At 45.9% G+C, this 22,444-nt stretch overlaps 1 protein-coding gene across 10 annotated transcripts in view; it reads right to left on the bottom strand.

Annotated features, from left to right (window-relative positions):
* The window catches only part of TMEM229B (transmembrane protein 229B), a 37,658-nt gene extending 17,599 nt beyond the window's left edge, over positions 1–20,059 (bottom strand). For 2 of the 10 annotated variants that reach the window (XR_013929640.1, XR_013929641.1), the window contains exons 1-2: positions 18,684–19,957; positions 8,955–9,124 (exon numbers count right to left, since the gene is read on the bottom strand). The gene's annotated coding sequence lies outside the window, so the exon portion shown is untranslated. The other 8 variants (XM_080396553.1, XM_080396559.1, XM_080396560.1 and 5 more) reach the window with 7 other exon arrangements.
* Positions 20,060–22,444: the final 2,385 nt, after the last annotated feature.

Raw genomic sequence — 22,444 nt, 5'->3', positions numbered from 1 at the left:
AGACCATCTGCACTCACCTGCTTTGCCCTTACAAAAAAGGGAAGACAACTATTTTAAAACCTGTCTTCATTAACCTGGCACTGTGGTGGGGCATGGCTATCATTCGACTAGCACCCCGACAGAATGATCAGCAGCAGAAACAGCCTCTTGCGTATCATCTCTGGCAGTCTCAGCCCTGGGCTAGCAGAACACATCACCAGCTGAAGGATCCAAATGCATCTGTCTGTCCCAAATAGTGCACTATAGATGAAAAAGAACATCCTACCTTTTCAAAGTAGAATTTTAAGACAACTAAATTATTGCATCTTTTGTTGTGTCACCATAAGATATATATTACCTTAATACTACTATCAGAAGACGTGGCCGGGCGTCAGTAAATGAAGGTACCATAGGTCTGTACAAACACACACGGAAAGACACCCTGTGCCTCAAAGAATGTGTCATACCATGTCATCTTTCTTATTCGCTGCTGCCTCAGAATATTTAGAAACCATAATCCTATTTATTCTGTTTTTCAGGCTTCAAAAACAAAATGTTCCAAAACGTACATAGCTCTTATTTTTTCTCAGATATATTTAATTCCCGATGACTGACAAAACCTCCTCATAATCCAATACAGGCACTAATTGGCCCAGATCCTTGGCCATCTCAGAAGAGAGACCAGACATCAGTTAGACTCTGGGTTCTTTTACTTGCCTCTGGAAACTGCTCCTGCCAGAACAGATAGCTCATGTTGATGCACAACACAGAAAGTTCATGTTCTCACTGTCAGAGCTTCTCTTTCATTTACAAGAGCACAGATGTCCCTCTGGACAGTCCAGACAGTACCTTTCACGAGCTCTGAATTCCCCTTACAAAAGCGTTTGTGATAGTCACACAGGGGCCTCAGGAACATGTGGGGACACAAGTGCAAAGGAGGAAGAGTTGGTGGCCCAGTGGCTCTGTCCACCTGGGGCTGTGATGTGCGCAATCTTTCCCCACTGCTGGGCTCCACAAGCGAAATGCTCATGCCAGGAAGAATTACCTACTGCAGACAAGACTGTGTTTTCAGTAACTTTGATCTTAATACTTTGGTCAGATCAGAGACAGAAACCTGATCCTCAACTTCAGACAGCTTCAAGCCCAAAGATGGCCTGAGTATCTGAAACTAATGCTCCCCTCCTCTACTCTCCGCAGCATCAGTTGACCCAGAAAAACCTATCACCTCTCCTTAGACAACCATATTGCACTTGCTCTTTGAAGAGAAGGGGATACTGAGCTGAACATACTTCACCTGGTTCCCAGAAGAGGCTTATTTTTGAAGTCTCATGGCAGCCTAGTGGCCAAATCCTATGAAATGCAGAACACTCTCCGCTGAAACACTCAAAGAGATGCTATCTACCCAGCTATATGCTACAGAGCCATTTACACCAGTAAGGAACATGTAAGAGGAAGTGGTAAGAGCATGACTTCCCATCCATGAACTTCAGTTCGTTCTTAACACCTCCTGTAATATGTTTCTCTTTCTCTACAAGTACCAAGCCTCCACTAATTTCTGTCAACACGTGAGAGGAAGCTTATCGCACTCAGCAGCTGGTCAGAAGGCTCAGTTTCCCCATGGGGCCTGGCAAGCACAACCAGAAAAGAGAACGACCATGGCTGTGCCACCCCCTGCCAAGCCTGCCATCCCAGACTCTCATGCAGCAGTACAGGCCTTTTAATGGAAAGGCAATTCAAGTGGCTTCTTCCCACTGAAGTGTAACCTAAGGCCTTACCCAGCCTTGTTGTTTTGTATTTAGACAGAATGGCCTTGGCCAGGGGTGACAAGAGTGTCCTGCCCCATTAATGACCGGCCACAGAGCTCCCACACAGGGCCACACTATTTTCTGCCAGGGACTTCTGCTCAGCTCTTCATTTGTGGCGCTGTTAACTCCTGGCTTATGTTTTCAGCTTTTATTTTGCTATCTCCTGAAGATAAAAGTGTAAAGATCTACTCTAAACAACTGGTTGTTATTTTAGAATGCACAGTTGTTAGTTAAGCAGTGAGAAGCTGATCCCTCCTTTGTGCAGGCACCGAGCAATCACTGACTGAAACGCACCTCTGACAGCAACGTGTTCTTTGAGATTCAGCCTCTGGTAATCTGCTTTACACTATTACGGCAACATGATACCATTCATTACAGACAAATAATCATAACAAATTGATTATTTTCATGACACAGTTTTACTAGCTTTTGAATTTCATATAAACATTTCGCATATGCAGAGGCCCAAACCCATTCATGAATTACAGGCACTTAACAAAGGTACCTTTGTTATAAGCTTTGTCTCTGCAGGCTCCCATTTGTAGTTACTACAGCCTGTGAAGGCAGCTGGAGATGGACACATCCTGGAGACAAAAAGTGGCATCTGAGCAGTCCTGATGCTACCGTTCCCATAATGTTTCCAGTACCTACTTAAGAGCTGCGTAAAGCATGTGCAACACCAATCTATCCACTTCAGTGAAATACCTGAGGTTACATAGGGTAATTTCAGGTCTTATCAAACAAGATTTTTTTTTCTTTATCTTGTTTTCCTTCTGGGCAACAATACATACTCATGCCTCTGGGCAAAGAGCCAGGTGAACAAAGATGCCAGCTCTCATCTGTGTGCTGGGAACTGTCTCATGATAAGACTAGAAAATAATTCCTCAGTTTTAAGTAAAATGGTTTGATACTGCTTATGCTGGCCACCAAAAAAAACAAACTCAACCCGCTCCAAAAACCCCAAACCCTCAATTCTTTTTAAACCATCTTTAAAATCTGCTCAACAAACATCAACGAGCATCAGGTGACCCATAGCAAATGGAACCAGAGAGGCACCATATGTTATCTTGTCCCTGCTTATGTAAAATGCTTAAGAGCTGTCATTTTCATGCCTGAATCATGCCTCTAGTATTGACAGTCCTGGAGGCACACATTCTGGTCAGCTTATCCATTCCTTTCTAGAGGTACACAAACCCGCAGCACATAAAGACTTTTATGACATTCACTAGGTATTAAGCAATATACTTTTGGTAGGATGAGTAAGAATTCAAGGTTTTATCTCCCACTTTGAGTAAAACCACCTAAATATGCTCCCACTATATAACTAATCTTGATACATGCAACAACAAACCCATCACATTACACATATGCTAAACAGCACTATTTCCTTTACTTTGCACAACTGTTCATAGTAATGCCAAGGCATTCAAAATAGATGCCTTGGCATTTTGGAAGTCTGCTCTTTGTGCATAGGCTTGTACTAGCTTAGAAGCTATATGTACACTGCAGCTAACCAACTTGTTTCACTGTATCTTCATTGTCTTCTCAGTGTTCCCCCAGCTGTAAAGATATGCAAAGTTAACTTAAATGCTACATATGCAAAGTTAACTTTTAAATTACTGTGCCTCAGCCAAGGCCATTATGCCTGTGGAGCATAAATACAAGTTGTTCTAGCAGTGCACATCTGTTCCTGAAAAGAACTGGAGGATCACTTTTGCTATCTCATGCTGATAATAATTTTCTTGGGTATTTCTTATGCCTAAGTCACTCTTCAGAGTCACCTGCACTTAGGTACTTTGACAGCACAGTACAGCGTATTAAGTTTTGCACTACATCCACAACATTGACAGACCTTCCTCCTTTCTCCAACTGGGCCTATGATGATCAGTATATAAGTGTAAGGAGCATCTTGTGATGCCTGCAAGTGGCCCCCATTCAGCAATCTTCCTTCACCATCTTCCCTGGTAGAGCTACGGTGTGTAAAGTATTCCAAGAGTCTGGCTCAGGAATTGGACTGGACATCAGAGTATGCTGCCAAAAACTGAAGCTCTTCTGCAGAGCTGCATGAAGGCTCAGCACTCAAAGCAGGAGATGCTGTAGATCCACCCCAACACTTCTCATCCTGGAAGTACTGAAACTAAAATATCATCTAGAATACAGTAGCGCTCTCGGAGCGGTTCTAAAAGGCATTGAGATTCCTACCACAAAGGGTGAAAAAAGGAGAGAAGCAGGTAGCAGCCAGCACTCAGATGGAGAAGCAAAAGGAACTTCCTAAGTCAGTGCCCAGGTGGACACATGGATGGGGTTGGTGGGCAGCTGTGCTGCCTCATGAAACAATATGCAAACCGACGCAAGTCTTGTAGTGAACTACCACAGCCCTAATAAAGGCACAAGGGGCCAAATAATGCACCGCACCTACACAGGGCTGTCAAAACCTCTCTTTATCATGAGGTTTGCCATGATCTGCCACATGACCTTGAATGAGTCACTCCACCTCCTCTGGCTGCCATCTGGCTAATTAGACTAAGCTATCTGGTGTGACAACTGCATTTAACTATAGATTAGTTTGGCAGGTAGGACAATTGGTTACTAATACTGCCAAAATGCATCAAGCAAAACTGGAATATAGAGAACAACTGTAGCCAGTCACTTGCAGAAGCATTGAATTCACATGGAGTCAAAAAGGTGGCTCTCAGCACTAGTCTCATTTGCTCAGTCATCTGTGTCACATGGATTCCCAAGTTTGCCAAAGCATTTCTTTCTGGGAGACTGAAGGTGCATCTCAAAGCCAGATACAAGCATTTGTATTTAACAGCATATTCAGTAAGCTTCTCTGTACAGCACTTAAAAGTCAGTAATTAAAGGAAATATTACTGCGGTAGAGCTTCTCATTAGCAACCTAATTAGCCTTCTGAAAATAATTAACATTCCTTTCTATAAAAGGAACAGATGACCCATTACACATCCATTAGACAAGCAAAACAAATGCCAAAGGTAAGGGAGATTTGTTCAGGGAGACAGCAAGAGAAGCATCCAGCAGCAGTATGAGTAAAAACAATGATCAGGCATCAGTGCCCGTGACTCATGAAGACTGGACTATGCAGGTAGGTGTGCAGGACTGGTATACACTTAATGTATGATGTGTGCATCCAGCATTCACATGGAGCATTTTCCTTTCCCTGCCTCTATGACCCACTGATAATCCATCAGCCGAGATGCTGAAAAATTCCACACGCCACCTTACTTTCAAAGGCAGATTTAAAAGGCTCCTAAATTCAGCTATTCACAGTCACAAACAGCTCTCTCCATACGCAAAAGTTTCCTGAAAGTCATATGTTTTGACTATTAAAACACTCTCAAAATGCCCATTAAAATAAGCCACACTTTAATGTCACATGCAGCCCACTTCTGTGGCCCACAGAAACAACTGAGGTGATGGTTACAAACAGCAAGAAGTACACCATGTTTCCCATGGTGGTGCTCGGATCAGCTAGCATGGCCGGAAAGAGTTAGGCATACATTTCTTGATCTGTGCGTGTTTGAAATCAGTGTGGGTGAGCACAGAGTCACAGGCATCAGTGTTGTGGGATGTGTGTGTATGTATGGATGAGAGAAAGCAAAGGATACAGGTCAACATACCACTGCCTGGTGCAGCAAGAACCGTGGTATTATGGCAGTTCAGTGCGGGACAACAGATAAAGGAGAAATAAGCCACGACAGAACTAAGCTTCCCAACATCCACATATTCAGGTAACGTTGCAAACATAACAAATCATGAACACGCAGCTGCATTTTCAGCTATTTTAATGTTTGATGTATATTTACATTTCCCTGGCAGGAAAACTGAATACTCATAGCCTTCAAGTGTGATTGCAGTGAGGGCGAAGCTCTACCATACAAAAGCTTCCACAGTTACATCACTATGGAAACAACAAATCCACCACCTGCTCTGTTTGTCTACTTCTTTTGCTGATTTTAAAAGATAGATAGATATATATTCCTCCATTTTATTGTCTTCTCACTTCTGTTAAGACCAGTGGAGGACAAACTCATTTTACTTGCTTTAGGACCAACCCTTTCTTCCTTGAGAGCTCTCTTTGTGAAACCTACCCTACCTCTCAACCCAGCTGGGCAATCTTCCCCCCGGGATGCTTCCACCACTTCTCTCAGTGAGGACTCTTCAAACACAGCCTGGGATTTTATCTTCACCTCTACAGCTTTCCTCAGCTTCTGGACTAGGACAGCTCCAAAGGCAGCTCACTCTATGCCCCATCCCTGGCAGTGTTCAAGGCCACATTGGATGGGGCTTTGAGCAACCTGCTCCAGTGGAAGGTGTCCCTGCCCATGGCAGGGGGGCTGGAACTAGATGATTTTTAGGTCACTTCCAACCCAAACCACTTTATGATTCTAGAGCAAATCCAGCTAGCTGGCATAATGAGAAGCTGAAAACTGTTCTGGACACAAGTTAGTGTGTCTTGTTTTCACCGAAGTATCATTCGGTTCCTTTCCTCACAGCTCTTTAAGAACATTTGAAGTGCTCTCAAAGTGGGGTAGGGCACCTCACAAGACAGCTGTAAAAGCAAGGGTTAAACTTTTGTTTTAAAAAGCCCATCATTTCTACAGCAGTTGCTAGTTACAAGTACCTTTTCCCACACTAAAAATCTGAACATCTCTCAGCAAAAGCCTGACAGCCAAGAGAAACTCTGGACGATGCAGAAGAAAAATGGGGAAAAATGCTCAGAAGTGTGCAATATGATATGCATGGTGTAGCCTGCATACATGAAATGGCTGAAGGAATCTTTACACCAACCAGCAGGAGGGGAAAGGCCAAAAAAAACCAGAGGAAAAATCCCTCCACATTTAAGTATGTGCATTTTATGCTGAGGAACAGCCTCTGAAACAAACCTTCAGCAATACCTTCTCGCATAATGGACACCTCTTACCTGAGCTCAGAGCAGTTCATGGAAGAATCAAAGGTGAATTTGGTCTCTGCAGCTCCAGAAGTCCTCAGTGCCTCTCAAATTCTGCTGCCAATTGACAACCATTACATAGACAAATGCCCACTAGTAAACAAGCTGAGAAAAACTACGTATTTCATAGATGTTCCCAGCCAGCTATTTAAATATGCTCCTTCCCAGTAAAGCACCCTGGATAGGGAGAAGAATCCTGCCTTTGCTCAGGGAACTTTTAGCAGATGACACTTTGGCTTCTTGGCCAGACAGAGCTAGGAACAAACTGACATAGTGTAAGTTCTCTTACAAAAACCAAAGCAATACTGCACAAAAGATGCAGCCATCTTCATCTTAACTTACTGCACTCACCTCACAGCCAATTCCAGGCTGGCACTACCAGGCACGTCCCAGTTTTGTTGGTGTTACAAGAGTTCCTACCAACAGCCCACAGGATGATCAAAGGTTAAATTCTGTGTCCTCAAGGATATCACAACAACGTACAAGCCAGTTTCATGGAGGACAAGCTGAGCGGAATGGTGATCACAGTCTGCAGAGCCATGCCCCTGTGGCTTTGGAAGCAGATCTGTCTGCATCTCCAGCAGACAGCATCCTGAACAGCCTGTGTGCTTGAAACATACAGGAGGCACTGGCAGAATGAATAATTCATAGTCTTGCTCTGCTGCCAATGGATCTATGTTTTCTTGTGCCCATACGGTGCTCAGTTTTTGTTTTAACAGTAATACGAGACATCTGCGCTTCCTTTGATGGTTCTTGGGGGCAGGCGATAAGAAGCATTTGCTCTACTCACAGCGATAGTACCATATACCAGAGCGCTTGCCAGACACAGCTTTCTTCAGAAGTACTCATGGCTGCATCGTTGACAAAATGGATGGACTCATTCCAAGGCTTGGTCCATCACCAGCAGCCCTCCTGGGAAGCTGCTGACACTTGCTTTGTCATAACCTTGCAACACTGGTCTGGACTTCACTGCTCAGCAGATGACACTTTTTGACCAACCGAAGCCCTCTATTCAGCTACACAATGGGCAGCAAGATCACAGTCAGAGCTCGAGGCAGCAGCTGATCCTGCTTATCCACACTGTTAGTTAGCATTGCCACAATTAATCTATTGCTTTCCTTCAGCAGTTGACTGGGTCTGCTCCCCAGTTCCAGAGAGAGACAGGGGCCCATCAGAGCGAGAATACCTACAAGAGTGGGACAACAGAATACCCTAGCACAGGATCTCTTGGGCACTACCACTAAGAGAGGGTAATGAGACCCCTGAGACAGGACAGGCTGAGGGAGGAAGGTGCTACATGAATCTGTATTTAATATATGTAGCATCTACACATTCAAAGTAAGTTCCCAGTTACTGTGCATGACCTACCTGTGAAACCTTATCCACAACAGGGAAAACAATAGTGTAGCCCGAACTGCTGCAAGCTGTATCAGAACACCTGTGCTTAACATCCTGTTAGGACACCACACCACATGCTGCAGACACACAGAGCACCCAGAAAATGCTGCAGGGTCTGGAGATGGTTATTTTGGTCGCACAATATCCAGCCCACCTACCAGGATCAACGTAAAGTTTCCCTCTGGAATATAAATCACCCTTCCAATTTGATAGCATTTTATACCCACTGTATACAAATGCAACAGACTGCCATAGATGCAGGAGAGTGGCAAGATAAGTCTAAAAAGATTAGTAGAGTAACACACTAACAAATCAGGTGCAGAGACTCCACTGCTTGTTACAGCCAGGAATAGATTCCTCGTCATCCGACTCACACCTGTCCTCTTACCGCTGGTGAAAGCAACCCTCTGCTCTTTACCTACTGCTCTGGTTTAGCTCAGAGATACTGCTCCAGTGTCCCGATTGTTTTAACTGCCTAAGGCTATTTGAGTGTGAGTTTTTAAAGAGACGATAACACCGGAATAAGTTTGGCAATATAAGTTATGAGCAATCAGAATTATGTGACTCAAAGCAGACAGAAATCAAGGGCGATGTGTGCAAAAAGCAATCTTTCTTACACTTCCAGAAAGCAACTTGCAGTTTGAACTGATGGAAATAAATTCGCTTCTTGACCATCCTTTATGCACTCTACATATTTAAATTTCAAAGGTCCAAACTACAACGCAGTCAGCTCTATCCTAGGAGAACTGCTCTGGTTTTCTGGTTGAGTGCATTCCCACAGGTTTTACCCTCCAGCCCTTACCTTTCCCAGGGAGGAATCCTGGAGCTCTCCTGCTTTTTGGTCAGCTCCTGGTTCACAGCATCCGCAGGTCAACTGCGTCACCTCCAGCAAGTCCAAGCCGTTTCAGATGCAAACTGTTTTCAGACCAGGTGCGAGTGACCAACAGCTAGTACACCAACCAGACGGCCTTCCTAAAGCAAAGCAGTACAGTTTAATCTTAATGAAGCACAGTGCAAGAAAGGCTTTAAACAGAGACAGCTATGTGTATGGATAGCTTAGCTCTGGTACATTGGGTCCCGGAAAACCTGACTTCTTCAGAGCCCCAGGCAGGCGCACGTACCTGCCCCTCGCCCAGGGTGGCTCCCGGGCAGCTGCCTCTCCACTGGTGAGGCTGAGCCTTTTGACTCTCCACTGTCCTTCTGGATCTCAGCCACAGCAAACACACAGAGCAACTTCATTGAAGCCAGTGACCAAAGGTTCCTCACGGCTACTGTCTCAGCCAAGGTCCCAGTTAACCCTTGAAGGGTCTATTAGAAAGTGCTTTATCTCTATTTTCCTGGCCAACCCCCCAGTTTTTGAATTAAGCCTCACTGCTGACTCCTTTTCACCCCCATCCTCCCTCTCCCAGCATTGCCTGTCTCCCCCACCTCCTCTCCTCCTCACTTCTCCAGTTACCACACTTTCTTTTTCCCCCTTCCCTGCTCCAGAACACAGCATGGCCCTCGTGTAAGCAGGCCCTTGCCACTGCCACCCACCTGCCAGCCCAGCCCGTTCCAGGGGGCACCAGCACTGCCTCCTCCCCGCCGCTCCAGTGACCCGACTGCCTTTCGCCTCCGTGTTGGGCTCAGGCCACACAGCTGCACGACCCCTGTGAGCAGAGCCCGAGAGCTGGGGCTGCACTTCTTCGCTTTGAGCACTGACATTTAGCGTGCCATGCTCCAGGTTTCTGCAGAAGTCACGCCCTGAGATGCCAGCTCAAACACACCAGTACCTAACGTACTCGCATCAGCCTCACAGATCTTACACTCCAAGGGCTTGCCTACACATGGCATTTTTCTGCATTAATTGCGTGCGAAGAAGTTAGAGCAAGGACATTTGCGTGTCTGACTGTATAACAAATGCGATCTTCACGTTATCCTAGTGAATCTCAGAGGTTTTGAGCACCAAAGTCCAACAGGAATTCAAGAGAAACATTTTCCTTAAAGAAAACTCAACAGAATAACAAAAAAAAACCCCAACCCTACACTGTTTTTATTTAGATAGCACTGAACTACAAAAGCACTCCGATTAAAAATGCAGATTAAATAACTAATCCTCCCCTAACAAAACCTTCCCACCAAGATTAACAGAGCAATGAATAGCATAAAACACTAATTAAATCAATGTAACGGGAGTATTACAGAGATACGTTTAGCACCTTCTGCCTGTGCAGCGAGGCTTGCATCTATTTCCGAGTCTCTCTTATCATGAGAAATACTTGCTATTTCAACAGCTGGGTACTTGCACATCAAATTGGGAAAGGACTTAGTTGTTAGCTAGCTCTGGTATTAATTGTTCTAAAGTTGATGTTCCTAGAAATGACTTGCATATATTCTATTCTCATTGTAAACATTTTATAACAGTTCGATATAGGTTTCTACTAAACTATTTATCCGACACATGCAAACTAAATTTTAAAAACCATTTCCCTAGAATCACAATAACACCAAGAATACTTTTTACATAGTCAAATCTCTTTGTCTATAATTTGATTTGTAAAAGACTAAGGAAAAAATCATACAAAATAAGCAACTGCAACACCCTCACAACTCCATCAGTGCAGAAATACCAATATTACAAAAGGTTTCAAGCCAACCTAACTTTAGGACAACACAGTCCTGCCCAATTCAGCTCCTTCCCAGGCACGGGCACTCAGGATGCCCATGGGGCTTCACCAGGAGCCAGACCAAGGAACTCATCTGCCATCTGAACGCTACCCCCATGCTACCCTAATGCCTGTTAGTTCTCAGCTGTATCACCTCCCAAATCTCACTCACAAGCCATCACCCAGGAAGAAGTAGTTCCTTTTTCACAGAAAACTTCATTCCTATGAACTCCAAGTGCTTGACAAACCATAGCTTTAGTAACACATGTACACTTGAAAGAAAATAACCACTCAAGGAACTCTTCATTAGCAATATGTCCTAACACACCAGCAGAGAGGTACAGCTGAAGATAAAGATTTGACCTTAAAGCTCACGATTAATACAATGCTTAAGCTGTTCAGAAAAGGGGATTTGTTTTTTCTTTTGTATATAAATGAATTTTCTGTGTTGAAATAGCAATGATTAAAAATGAGTGACGTTTGTAGTAGGGAAAAAAATAAACAAACAAACAAACAGTGGCGTGACTATTCAATTACATATACAGAAACAGTTAAAATCTAAAATCTAATATTAGGCTAGACTCAGGCTTCTCAGAACAGCACTTGCCCGTACTCTGACTGTTCCTCTCACACAGACACCAACATTCCTGGTGTCAGCAGGTTGGGGATCACATGGTAGCATAATTTAGCAGTAGTGCTCACCAAATGAGAATACAAAGAACAGGCAAACAAAAAGGAAAGGAAATTCCTGACTGGAAAGTGCTTACTTGTATGTTCCTTCAGCTGTCTATTTTAGTATTTACACTTCTTCATTATTTCCAAAGTGCTCCAAAATACAAAGCTCAGGTTCATGCAATTACCCAGTGATCAGCTGTTCAACAGAGAAACAGAAAAAACAGCACTGCTCCGTGACTTATCTGGGATTCTCCCAGGAAGAAAGTGCCACATTTGGAAATAGAAAGTGAGCATCTGCCTCCACAGAAGCTCACCCTGCTTTGGCAGGACTTATACAGAGGGCGATGCAGATTTCACTTTCAGCTGAAGTCCCAGCACGCCTTTTGCTGAGGACTTTTGAACCTGCACACAGATCAGCTGGGATCTGAACATCTCTGAACCTAGACCTGGTAGACAGAGCACAAAACGTGGTAGGTTTGGCTGAATTTCCTTCCCAAATGGACTGAATTACCTCAGAGGGTTACCGAGGGCATGCGCCGCTACACAGCCCCCGCCTCCTGAAAAGGAAATGTCTCTCTTCTGGATCAACAACAACAAATTAATTAGAAAAACAGCTCTGTAAAGCAACAACTTCCAGTTACCTGAGGAAAACAAGTGATTTCCAAGGTTAGGTGCATCCTTTCCCAGACACCTCCAAGTGGGTCCCCTATCTCTACTGAAAACTTCTGGCAAAGCCTTGAGAATCACATTCGACCTCCAGAGTTTCAGATTTCTTTTAAAAGCCATGCTGCTACCCAATAGCTGAAGAGGTTTGAGCACATGCCTACACCCCCACACAACTACAGTAACTGCAAATGCTTCTGTGGCTATTTATCACCAAAAGCAGAAATGCATGATGCGTGAATGGAATAACTGCCAAGAGCCTTTTATTTTTTTGTTGTCGTTATCCTGCAATCTGTTTTTTAAAAAATAAAGAAAGAAAGAAACTCAGGTTTCAAACAAACACACAACCAAATTCCCTCATGCTGCTCGATCTGTCTTACATTATTAGACTCTCACTTACTTTTCCCTGCATGTACATTCATCCCTGCTTATGTTCCCTTCCATTCTTCCATTCTGTTCCTGCTAAGGCAATGAAAATGAACCAGCTGGGTTTACATCCAAGTTTTCATGCTTTACCGTGGCTCTCAACATTTTTGGGCTAACAGACCACTGTAAGTGTTTTAAGACTTCTCACAGCTTGCCACATATCCCTGCCATCTACCTTTTAACATAAATCTCTCACCCATTTTCTTATTTTTCATGGTCCCAAGGATAAGCTGCAGGCTACTTTCCATAAGCTTTTGAACCATCAAAGACCCACAGGGAAGGAATGATTATTTACTTACATATGTTTCATTATCTTTAAGAGCTCATCTAACATTTTTCCTGTTCTGTGGATACTTTTCTCTAAAACCGGGGTCAAATCTGACCTTGCAATATGGCATGTTAAGCAGGAGGTGAGTTAAAAAGGAGCAACTCTTCAAAACTCCACCTACACTTGCTTTATGAAGAAGTACAGAACACGTTACATCATGAAAGCAAACTCACTGGCTTTTTGGTAATTGAAGGCACGGTACTGCTGCCTAGCAACTTATCTGATTACCGTTTTTTAAAGTATCACATGCACACTTAGATATGTTGCATAAGAATGTCTCACTTTCATGCTGCCTAACCCAATGAAAAAAAAAAGGGGGGGGGGGGGGAGCTACCAAAATTATTGCCTTTAGCCTCTTTTCTGGCAAAAGAGAAGTACAAGACAGTAGCTTAAAAACAGGTTGAAACATTACTATTCCTGATTTTTATTCCTGCACTTTCCTGGCTTGCTGAATGTGCTTATACAAGCATTTTATTTTACCTACTTGTCTGCAAAATGACACTAATAATACCAGCCTCACAAAGACACACTGAAAATTCATTAAGAATAGAGATTCTCAGCTGAAAGATGCAGTGGAAGTGCTGGTGTTGGCACTTAGAGCTTTTTAGTACTCCAAATGTTGCTAAGCCCTCATCCAAATCATAGCAAATTTTAATTATTGTCACAACATTGTCCAGTCCTTGTTTCTCAAACAAAGATCTCAAAGCAAGAAAACTACATTTCTCCTATCAGAATGCGGTATTTTTCTGTCCTCTATGTCTGGTATGTAGCTGGGAAAAGAAAAAAACAAACCAAAAACCTACTCCCACCACCCCACACACAAGGTAGCACACCCCAACTTGAAGTCGGGGTACTAAGCATTATCGCAGCTCCCACCATGAAAATTAGAGGTGAATCAGAACACATGCATGCATTACATTTTTAGAAATCAACATGCTCTACTTACTGATCTAATCTTTGAAAAACTAATTTCTAGCTAATCTATGGAAGAATGAAGAGCTTAGTTACCTTTATGGTGAGCAGTAATCAAACTGAGGCATTGTTTCCAAAGGGATAAAATTATCTATCAGAAGGACTTTGATTCTAGAAGTTGGCTTTTTGCACATCCACAAATTATATGCCAATATAAAATAACATAATAAACTGCCTACTTTATATATGCACCCAAGTCTTCCATTGCACAGAACGGGAATGGCTTAGCTGCCCAGGGCGCTCCTGATACCATGCTAGCCTCTGTCAGCTCAAGTGACTGAAGCTGATGTTTTGGAAACTCAGTACCTCATCTCCATGGTAAAGTATTAAGTAGCAAAGGAAAACCAAAAGCATCAACAACCAAGCTCTATATTGCTAAGGAATCATTACATACCTTCACAGTGGCTCCCCTCTTCCTAGTAGACATTCAAACATTTTTATAAACTGTGCCCTACATCCTGTGGCTCTTGTGCAAGTCCACTTCCAATTAAAAGCTTAATTGCAAGATCTGCCTTGGAAAGAGCTGCTGGATCAAAATAAACCAAATCACATGGTACCTATCATGCCACTAGGGGAAATCATACACACATCTTGAAAACACCAGAAATCACAAAAAGAAGTAACTCTTCCTCTAGAACTTACTGGAAGCATCTTTACCGTAAGACACAATATACAAAGAAAATAAATAGGCCAAAGTATCCTGGCTTTGCTCGGTTGGTTAGCAGGAGGGGAAACAGCCAAATGCACCACTATCACCAGGCCACCCTCTGCTGCTCTACCCAGAGCTCTGCAGGGACACAGCCCCTGCTAAGATTTCACAGCCCAGATTAGGCTGGTGGAGCTGAATGGATCTGACCATCTTCTATGCATGTATTCTGGGTGAAAAAACCTCAAAACAGATTCCCCATCCCCAGAAGGCACACACAGCAGTACGCACAGCACTATGCCACAGCTACACATGCTAAAGAGAGAGCTTCCCCCCGTTCAGAAATACTTTGTCATCTCCTTCACGCTCCCGGCAGAGTCAGGGAGAACAGGACAGAAGGGTGCTCCACAGCCAAGTCCTTCGTACAGGCTACCTTCAACATAGGGTGCACCTGACAGCAAAGATCCAGCAAGGAAGGAGTCAAACAGCAGCTTCGCCACTTAGTGCTATCAACACTTACCTAATGACTACTAATGCTTGGATCTTACGCAATGAAAGCAAGACAGCAGCACTTGTGGTAGGGAAGATTCCCTCAGTCATTTAATCCAGCTTTGACAGAAGCCTGTGAGGGCGGGGGAGTTTTGAAATAAGGTTGCGGTGAACTCTTGTGTACTGACACTAACAAAAATCCGGAACAAAAGAAAAGGTAACATAAAACACTTCTCTCTTTTATGCAATGATTAGACATCTCCGAACTAATAACTGATAGGTATTCTCATTCAGGTATGCCTACAAACAAACATCTCAAGCAGTCTAGCTTTTACTTAGCCTCTAAGGACATGTTAAAGAGCAGCTCACACCTGCAAATACACATCTTTTACACTTGTTTTAGCTGGACTGCAAGGTGCACAGGCTCTGGCTCACACTAGACATTATTGGGTGTATCATTTACAACCAGGAATGCAGCGCTCTGATTAACCAGAAAGAGCATGTTGTTCCCAGTTGGCACAGATGTTGGTAATCTGTTCCTGCAGAGCCAAAGCCCTTGCCCAGTCTGGCCATCTTTCAGGGCTCTTTCTGGTTGCCTGCGCAACCATCTTACCTAGGAGCTCAGAAACCATCCGGATACTCCTGCCTCACATACCAGCACAGAAACATAAAAAGCAGACCCGTTTATTTCTGACGTACAAGGCAAACCAGCCCTCCACTCCCCCATCCAGTCCCTAGTGAGCCTGCAAAGCTAAAAGCAAGCAACAGGGTCAGGAGATAAAAGTCACCAGAGAATACTAAAACACATACAAGAAGCAAAAAGGGAATCTTTTACAAACCCACACCAAGCAAACCACAACAAATACCTTTTATGTCAGAAAACATTAGCTACCTAGATGATCAATCTTCTTTCAGAAGAAGTAAGGAAACCCACCGTACTTCACCCTACGCAACAGGCAGATTTTATTTTAAAAGAGAATTCCCACTTTTACTGTCTTTCACTCCAGATCCAACCCAGGAGCACCTTTGCTGGACACTGCTTCGTTTGCAGCTATACAGGCACACAGAGGACAGAAGGGACCACAGGGGAGTTTGCTCAGGTTGCATTTCCCCATTTGCTGGACATGGCTCTGGCATCTGAAAGCTTACCAAGTTATTGGAACTGCCTGCGGAGGTGGGCAGTGCTTCCCACAAAAGGAAGGTGAGGAGTGGGAACCGAGGCTTCTTCTACCTCCTGCTGGCAAACAATTTCTCCAATTGACCCATTTTCTACAGTATACTTAGCCCCAGGGAATGAAGCACTGCTGCCCTTTAATTAGTCATGTTGTTACCTCTCTTGTCTTACCATGTAATAGCAGGCTGCCTGAGACTGAAAAAAGAAACACAACAAAATAACACAACAACTTAATTTCATTTTCTTAAACATGGTGTTTATTAAACGCAATCCAGAAACAAAGGATCCTAAGGTACAGGTGGCAACCATAAAATTTCCCATTATTTCTGTGATTTCATCACCAAAACAAGCAGGTGTCCTTCATGCCACTGTCCTTTAACCCTCCTCAGTATATTAGGCTTCTCTTTTTTTTTAGGAGCTTTTTCAGGATACTTTCACTTCACAGGATACTTCTGTGAGGAAAAACTTCTTTCCACCCTCAGAGAGTTTCAGAACAGAAAGGACTCTGCCTAAAATCTAGTCAAACTTCCTGCATATCACAGCTTATTAAAATTTCATGCAGCCTTTTGCAACAGAGCTCAACAACTTGGATAAGGACAGAAGTCCTTCAGTCTCAAGAGATTAGATTTGCATGCCATGAACAAAGAGCACAAGAAATCACGCCAGTGTGGCAGCTCCAAAACTGGCAGAGGAGCGTTCCAACGAGTCTCACACACATGACCCTTAGTGACTGATCCCATGCTGCAGAGGAAAGAGAAAACCTAAAAAGTCTGGTCCCAGACTGCGGTATGATTCTGAAGGTAAACAAGACTTGCCATCAAAGCACATGGAGACAGCAAAAAGATGTTGGGGCTTTTTTTTTACCCCTAGGGAGAATTCAGTTTCCTCGCCCTCTCCTCCACTCCTCTCAGACCTCCTCCTTCCTGGCGTGCTCAGTCACTGATTGTGGCTCATTTCTAAGGCTTCAGAGGAAGGCAAAACCTAAATTCATCTGGCTAATTACAGCATGAGAGGAAACACCCTTCCCGGACACAATGCGGTGACTGCCGGCAGCCCTGAAGCACTCTAAGTCATGGTCTTAACCAAATGGAAGGTGTTGCATGCATATTTAGGACACTACCAAACAACTCCTCTTCAGAGCTCTTGATGTGTGGAAATAAGTAGATCTGCAAATTACAAGGCCAAAGGGAATCCTCCATCTTTACTTCTTAGGACTTCTCCAAGATACTGAATTAAAGTCTAGATTGCAAAAAGATACCTCTATTTAAAGACTCCAGATGCTGTGGAGTTCACCACCTTACCCAAAAACTTCTTCCTGTCTTACACTCAAAGTCGGGAACCTGCACCTCGCTTCAAGGTTAAATTTGCCTTTCAATGCTCAGCACCACATCACATTATCACACTGTCAGCAAAACCGCAGAGTCCCCTCTACCAGGTGTCATTTCCATATGTATGCAGAGATCTAGGTTACTCTCAAGCCATGTGTCAATAAGCTATCCACAGCTTTTGTTTTAGCCCCCCTTGACCATTTTGGTAAACTGCCATGGGATCTTGCCACAACAACGCCAAGGTTTGAACCGTCCTGACGAAGCAGCTCATTTTCTGCCTCCACCGTCACCCTGCAGTAGAGTGGGAACAGCAACACTGACCAAGGCTACGGACGCACTGCCAGAGCCTCAGCAAGATGTTACGCAGTCACAAGCAGTACTACCTCAACACCTGCCTGACCCTCCATTTCCCTTCCACCAGACTACACTACTGTCTTTTGCAATATGCCTGCGATCAGAGGATCTCAAATGTTTCACAGACATTGAATAAACTGCTTGTAACACTTCTGTTGACTTTTGTTTAGGAAATTGCTACAGCTACTAGTTAAACTAAATTATTTGGAATCAACTTCTGTGTTTCCATTTGACAACTACCCATGAAACGCCATCTTTCTATAACCTCAGTTTCCCCTTCTACAACAGGGGAACACCCATGTTCTTCAGTGGGAACCTCAACACAGAACTATGAAATTTGCAGGCGTACGCACAAAGCTCCTCAGGAAGAAAATATTTACTTTCAAATTAAGTGAACAATCATAATTTATCCACAGTAATGAGCTCTTGTCACCACACAGAAAAACTGACATCCCTGCATGGAAGAGGTCATACCTTCTCACTGGGACTGGGATTCTGGAAGGACCTTCAGGATGTGCATTGGCATCAGAGTGTCTTACAGACTTCCTACAAGGCTTTGCTCAGCGCTGGCCAAAAGTGGCTACATGCATTAGCGATTACAAGTCAACAAGTCTTCTTTTTCTGTTTCCTAAAACTTTTATGGTATTTTTTTCTTTTTAGGACTTCCTATTGACTGCCAAACAGTAGCTAGCCCCATCTCTAACTGATGCCATACATTTATTAATGTATTTTCATTCCTGAAAACCAGAGAACAGAGCTCTTTGGGCAATCTGTTCTTGCAAATCCCCAACACACACAGCTCGGGCAGTCAGGGAGCTGTCACCACCTCACCTGTGAAAAATTCAGCTGCTGCAGGGACTGCTTTTTCCTCAGAATTAAGAGGGGAACAGGACAAACCTGTCAAGTAAATGATGTCAGAGAACAATATGAAATATTTCACGCGATACAAGTTTTACTGCTTCTTCTATGTAATTAGGACTCTTTAACAAGTTTGTACTTCCCCGGTAGTTTTGGACCAGCAATGCCAAATGCTCCCTAGGAAGTCCCAGTGCCAGGCTCCCAGTGAAGGTGAAAGGGACAGGCCAGCCTCTCAGCATCCCTGCTCCTAAGCATTCTAGAGACAATTTTCAAAACCCTAGTGCAAAGAATGGGGGAGAGAAGGAATGAGATTTTCCATTTCGCCAAAATTCAGCTATTCAGCATATTTTTCCATACCAAAAATGGAACAAGAGCAAACATCTTGAGAGCAATATAAATTAAAAAAAAAAAAAAGAAAAAGAAAAAAAGGAAAAAGAAAAACCTCTTGTTTTCAGCACATCATAATATCCGGGTCCCTGACCTCTGGCTTTACACGCACGAGTAATTCGCGGGGTTGCAGACAAGTCACTGGAAGGACCACCGCCAGCCCCCACCCCCAGCAAACGCCGGGCTGCCTCACAGCTATTTCTCCTTCCCTGGAATAAAGTTTTACCGGAATGCATACGAAAAGATGTTTCAAAACACTTCATTTATGCCGAAAAAGGGGCACTTTTCAGTGAAAAGCAGCTCCAATTTCAGCAGCCCCTCCATCCTGCCCCCCCCTCCCCGAGCACCCCCCAGCTGGACCGGCGGCTCCCGAGCGACAGCCCCGGCCCCTGCCCGGCGATGGCCCCGGGGGGCGGCAAGGCCCAGCCGGCGGGGGCGGCGCGGGTGGCGCCGGGGGACGCCGCTCCCTCAGGCCGCGCCGCGCGGCCCCGTGCCCCGGGAGGGGGCGACGCGCGGCGCCCGAGCCCCACCGGCGGAGGGGGAGGCTGCGGCTCCGCCGCCAGGCACCGCCGCCCGCCTTTGTCTTGTTCGGGCCGCCCGGCTGCCCCATCCCGGCGGGGCCGCAGGGCCCTCCTGCCGCCAGAAAGCGAAAGCAGCGGCGCCCGGCGCCAGCCCCCGCCTTCCGCCCCGGGCAGCGCATCTCCCGCCGCCGCCGCCGCTGCCACCGCCCGGCTGCGGGGAGGCCGCCGCGGGCGCCGCGCACCGACCGGCGGGGCGGGCGCGGGGGCGGCGTTGGGGCCGCAGGCAGGTGCCGGCGCCGCAGCTTGGCCGCCCCCGCCCGCCCGGCCGCGCCGCGCTCATCGCCTCACCGGTGTCCATGGGTGCCCTGCGGCCGGCGGCGGCGGGAGGTGAAGTGTGCCAGTGACACTGGCCCGTAGTATGGATGCGGTTGCAATCTGCACATGCTCGCTCCCGACAGCCGGTCTGCCCCGCCACCTTCCCTTAACTCTTTCCGTACTGCCCCGCACTGCCTCCCCAGCGCCGGGGCGGCGGCGGCGGCCCGGGCCCCTCCACCCGGCCCGCGGGGCGCCGGCTCCGCGCCCTCCCGCGCGGGTGCAGCCGTCGTGCTCGCCCCGCAGCCGGGGGGCGGGGGGGCAGCCGGGCGGCTGCCCCGGGGGCCTGCCCGGACCCGCGCGGGGAGAGCCGCCACCGGCGGCGGGCAGTGCCGGGGCCGCCTGCCCCGCCGTGCGCTCCGGTGCGCGGCCGAGCGCCCGGCTCGCGGGCGCCTGGGGCGGCGGCGGCAGGGGTACGCGGGGTGGCGGGGCCGCTCGGCCCGCAGTACGGGCTGCTCGTGTTTACCCTTCCAAAGAAATCCGTAACTGCCACAACGAAGAAAAACGCGGAGCAGCAAAGGGATGCGACCCCCGTGCGCCTGCTGTTGAATCTGGCCGCTGGCGGGACACCCCTGCGGTGCAGGAAATCAAACACAGCTATCAAAGGAAATGTTTGTCTGCAGCCTCACTGTTAAAATAGTGAAACACAATCTCTACAAGAAGTGTTTTTCCACCCAGAAGGATCTCTTCAGACTCAGAAAATTGCCTGAGGAAGAGGAGTAAGAAAATAAATCTAAAGCATAGGTAGTAAAATAAATCAAAGCCCTTTCTCTTGCTACATTAACTCTTTGGCACCGTGAGAATGCAGGAAAAAAAATGTCTTTCTGTAGGATTAGAAGTCAGGAGACTGCAATCCTGAACCAGAGCTCAGAACAAACAGATGACTCCTCTGTACCTCTGGCTTCCCTCTGAAAATTGGAGGTAGCGGCAGCTCTGCCGCCAGGCTCAGCTGGCTGGTGCCTCTGCAGCACTCGGCCATCTCCAGACAGAAGGGAGGGATGTTTGGGGTTTTGTTCCTTTACAGAGAGGAAAATCGAAGTACCGTGGGGTTAAATGGTAACCTAAGGTGACACAAACTCAGAAGCGGCAACTGATCCTAAGCCCAGAGACCTGTCTTTGAGCAAGGCCCTGTCTTTCCTAATTAGCTGCTGCCTTTGGGCTGTTTGGTTGTCCCAGGCCGCTGATGCAGTCAGCATTTTCTTTCTCATAGGTACGAGGTTTCCTGGTCTCTCCGGCCTTCTGTAGTACCAGAAGTGATGAGCTCATGTTTTTCAGCAGAACAAGGATGTTTTTATGACCTTTGTTTAATGACTCAGCATTTCTGATATCAATAATAAATGGTCTCAATGATGAGGCAGCACTGGATCTGTGCAGGCCTCGAGGCAATTATAACAAAGGATTCTCAAGATGTCTGGCCGCAAGTGACTCTCAAAGGCAGGTATTCTCTTGAGAGGCTGCTCCTTCAGCCCCAGAATTGCAGGGCCAGCAGATGCTGCACACAAAAAACCGCGGCAGCTTTGCATAACTCTGCGTAACCCAGGAGTGCCGGGTTACCAGGAGCGCCAGCCTTAGCCTGGGGAGCTCTGTGTATAGCGGCGGTGGCTGCTCCGAGGATGCCACAATGCAGCAAACCAGCCTGTCACCGAGTCACCTGATTGCACAATCTCACTGGGAGAGCTGGAGTATCAGGAAGATGGAGCATTTTAAAGGGGAAATGGAGAACAATGCACAGCTAGCCCTACCTCAGCAACCAAGCTGTGCATGCTAGAACACTGCTGTGTGTGCTGGTGACCTGGATGAAAAAATAACCAGTTGTTTTATATATATTTCAACAGAGCTGAGAAGGAAAATGCTAAGGTAGCCAAGGCATCCTCGATGTTCTAAGAAGCACCTTTAAAACATTGTATCGGATTAGGCAGCTACGGAGGACAGCAGCCCGATGCAGTGCTTCTGTATTTATTGTGAAATAGCATCCTTTAGAAAGCACTGAGGACCATGCTAGAGACATTGTCGAGAGAGAGCATGAGAAAGATCATTTAACAGTATGAGACAGTATGAACATTTCACAGCATGAGAGGAGAGAATGCTTTACAAGGAGCAGAGGAAAGGTCAAAGAGAAAGGAAAGAAGAGAGCTAAGAGATACTCACCCACAAGAAGGAGAAATCAACAGCCAGAGATGGACCGGAAAAAATGAGAAGCACATGCCGGGAATACATAAATCTGTATTCTCCTGTCTAGTCACAGCAAGCAGAGAGAGGAAGGAGGAGGTGAGGAGAAAGGAGAGGGCTCCCAGAATGAGAAGGGAGGAAGGAGGAGGCAGTGAAGCAGGGGTGAGGGGAACGAAGACAAACGCTGTACTGTGCTGAGGGGACAGGCAGGAGGGAATAATGTCAGAGTGAGCACCTGGTGGTGGTGCTGTGCACCTGGGAGCTCGTTCAGCTCTCCCCAGCTAC

Source organism: Falco punctatus, assembly GCF_963210335.1.
Source record: "Falco punctatus genome assembly, chromosome: 7".
NCBI lineage: Eukaryota > Metazoa > Chordata > Aves > Falconiformes > Falconidae > Falco > Falco punctatus.
The sequence above is the reverse complement of the archived record's forward strand: the minus strand, read 5'-3'. Positions and strand labels throughout refer to the sequence as shown.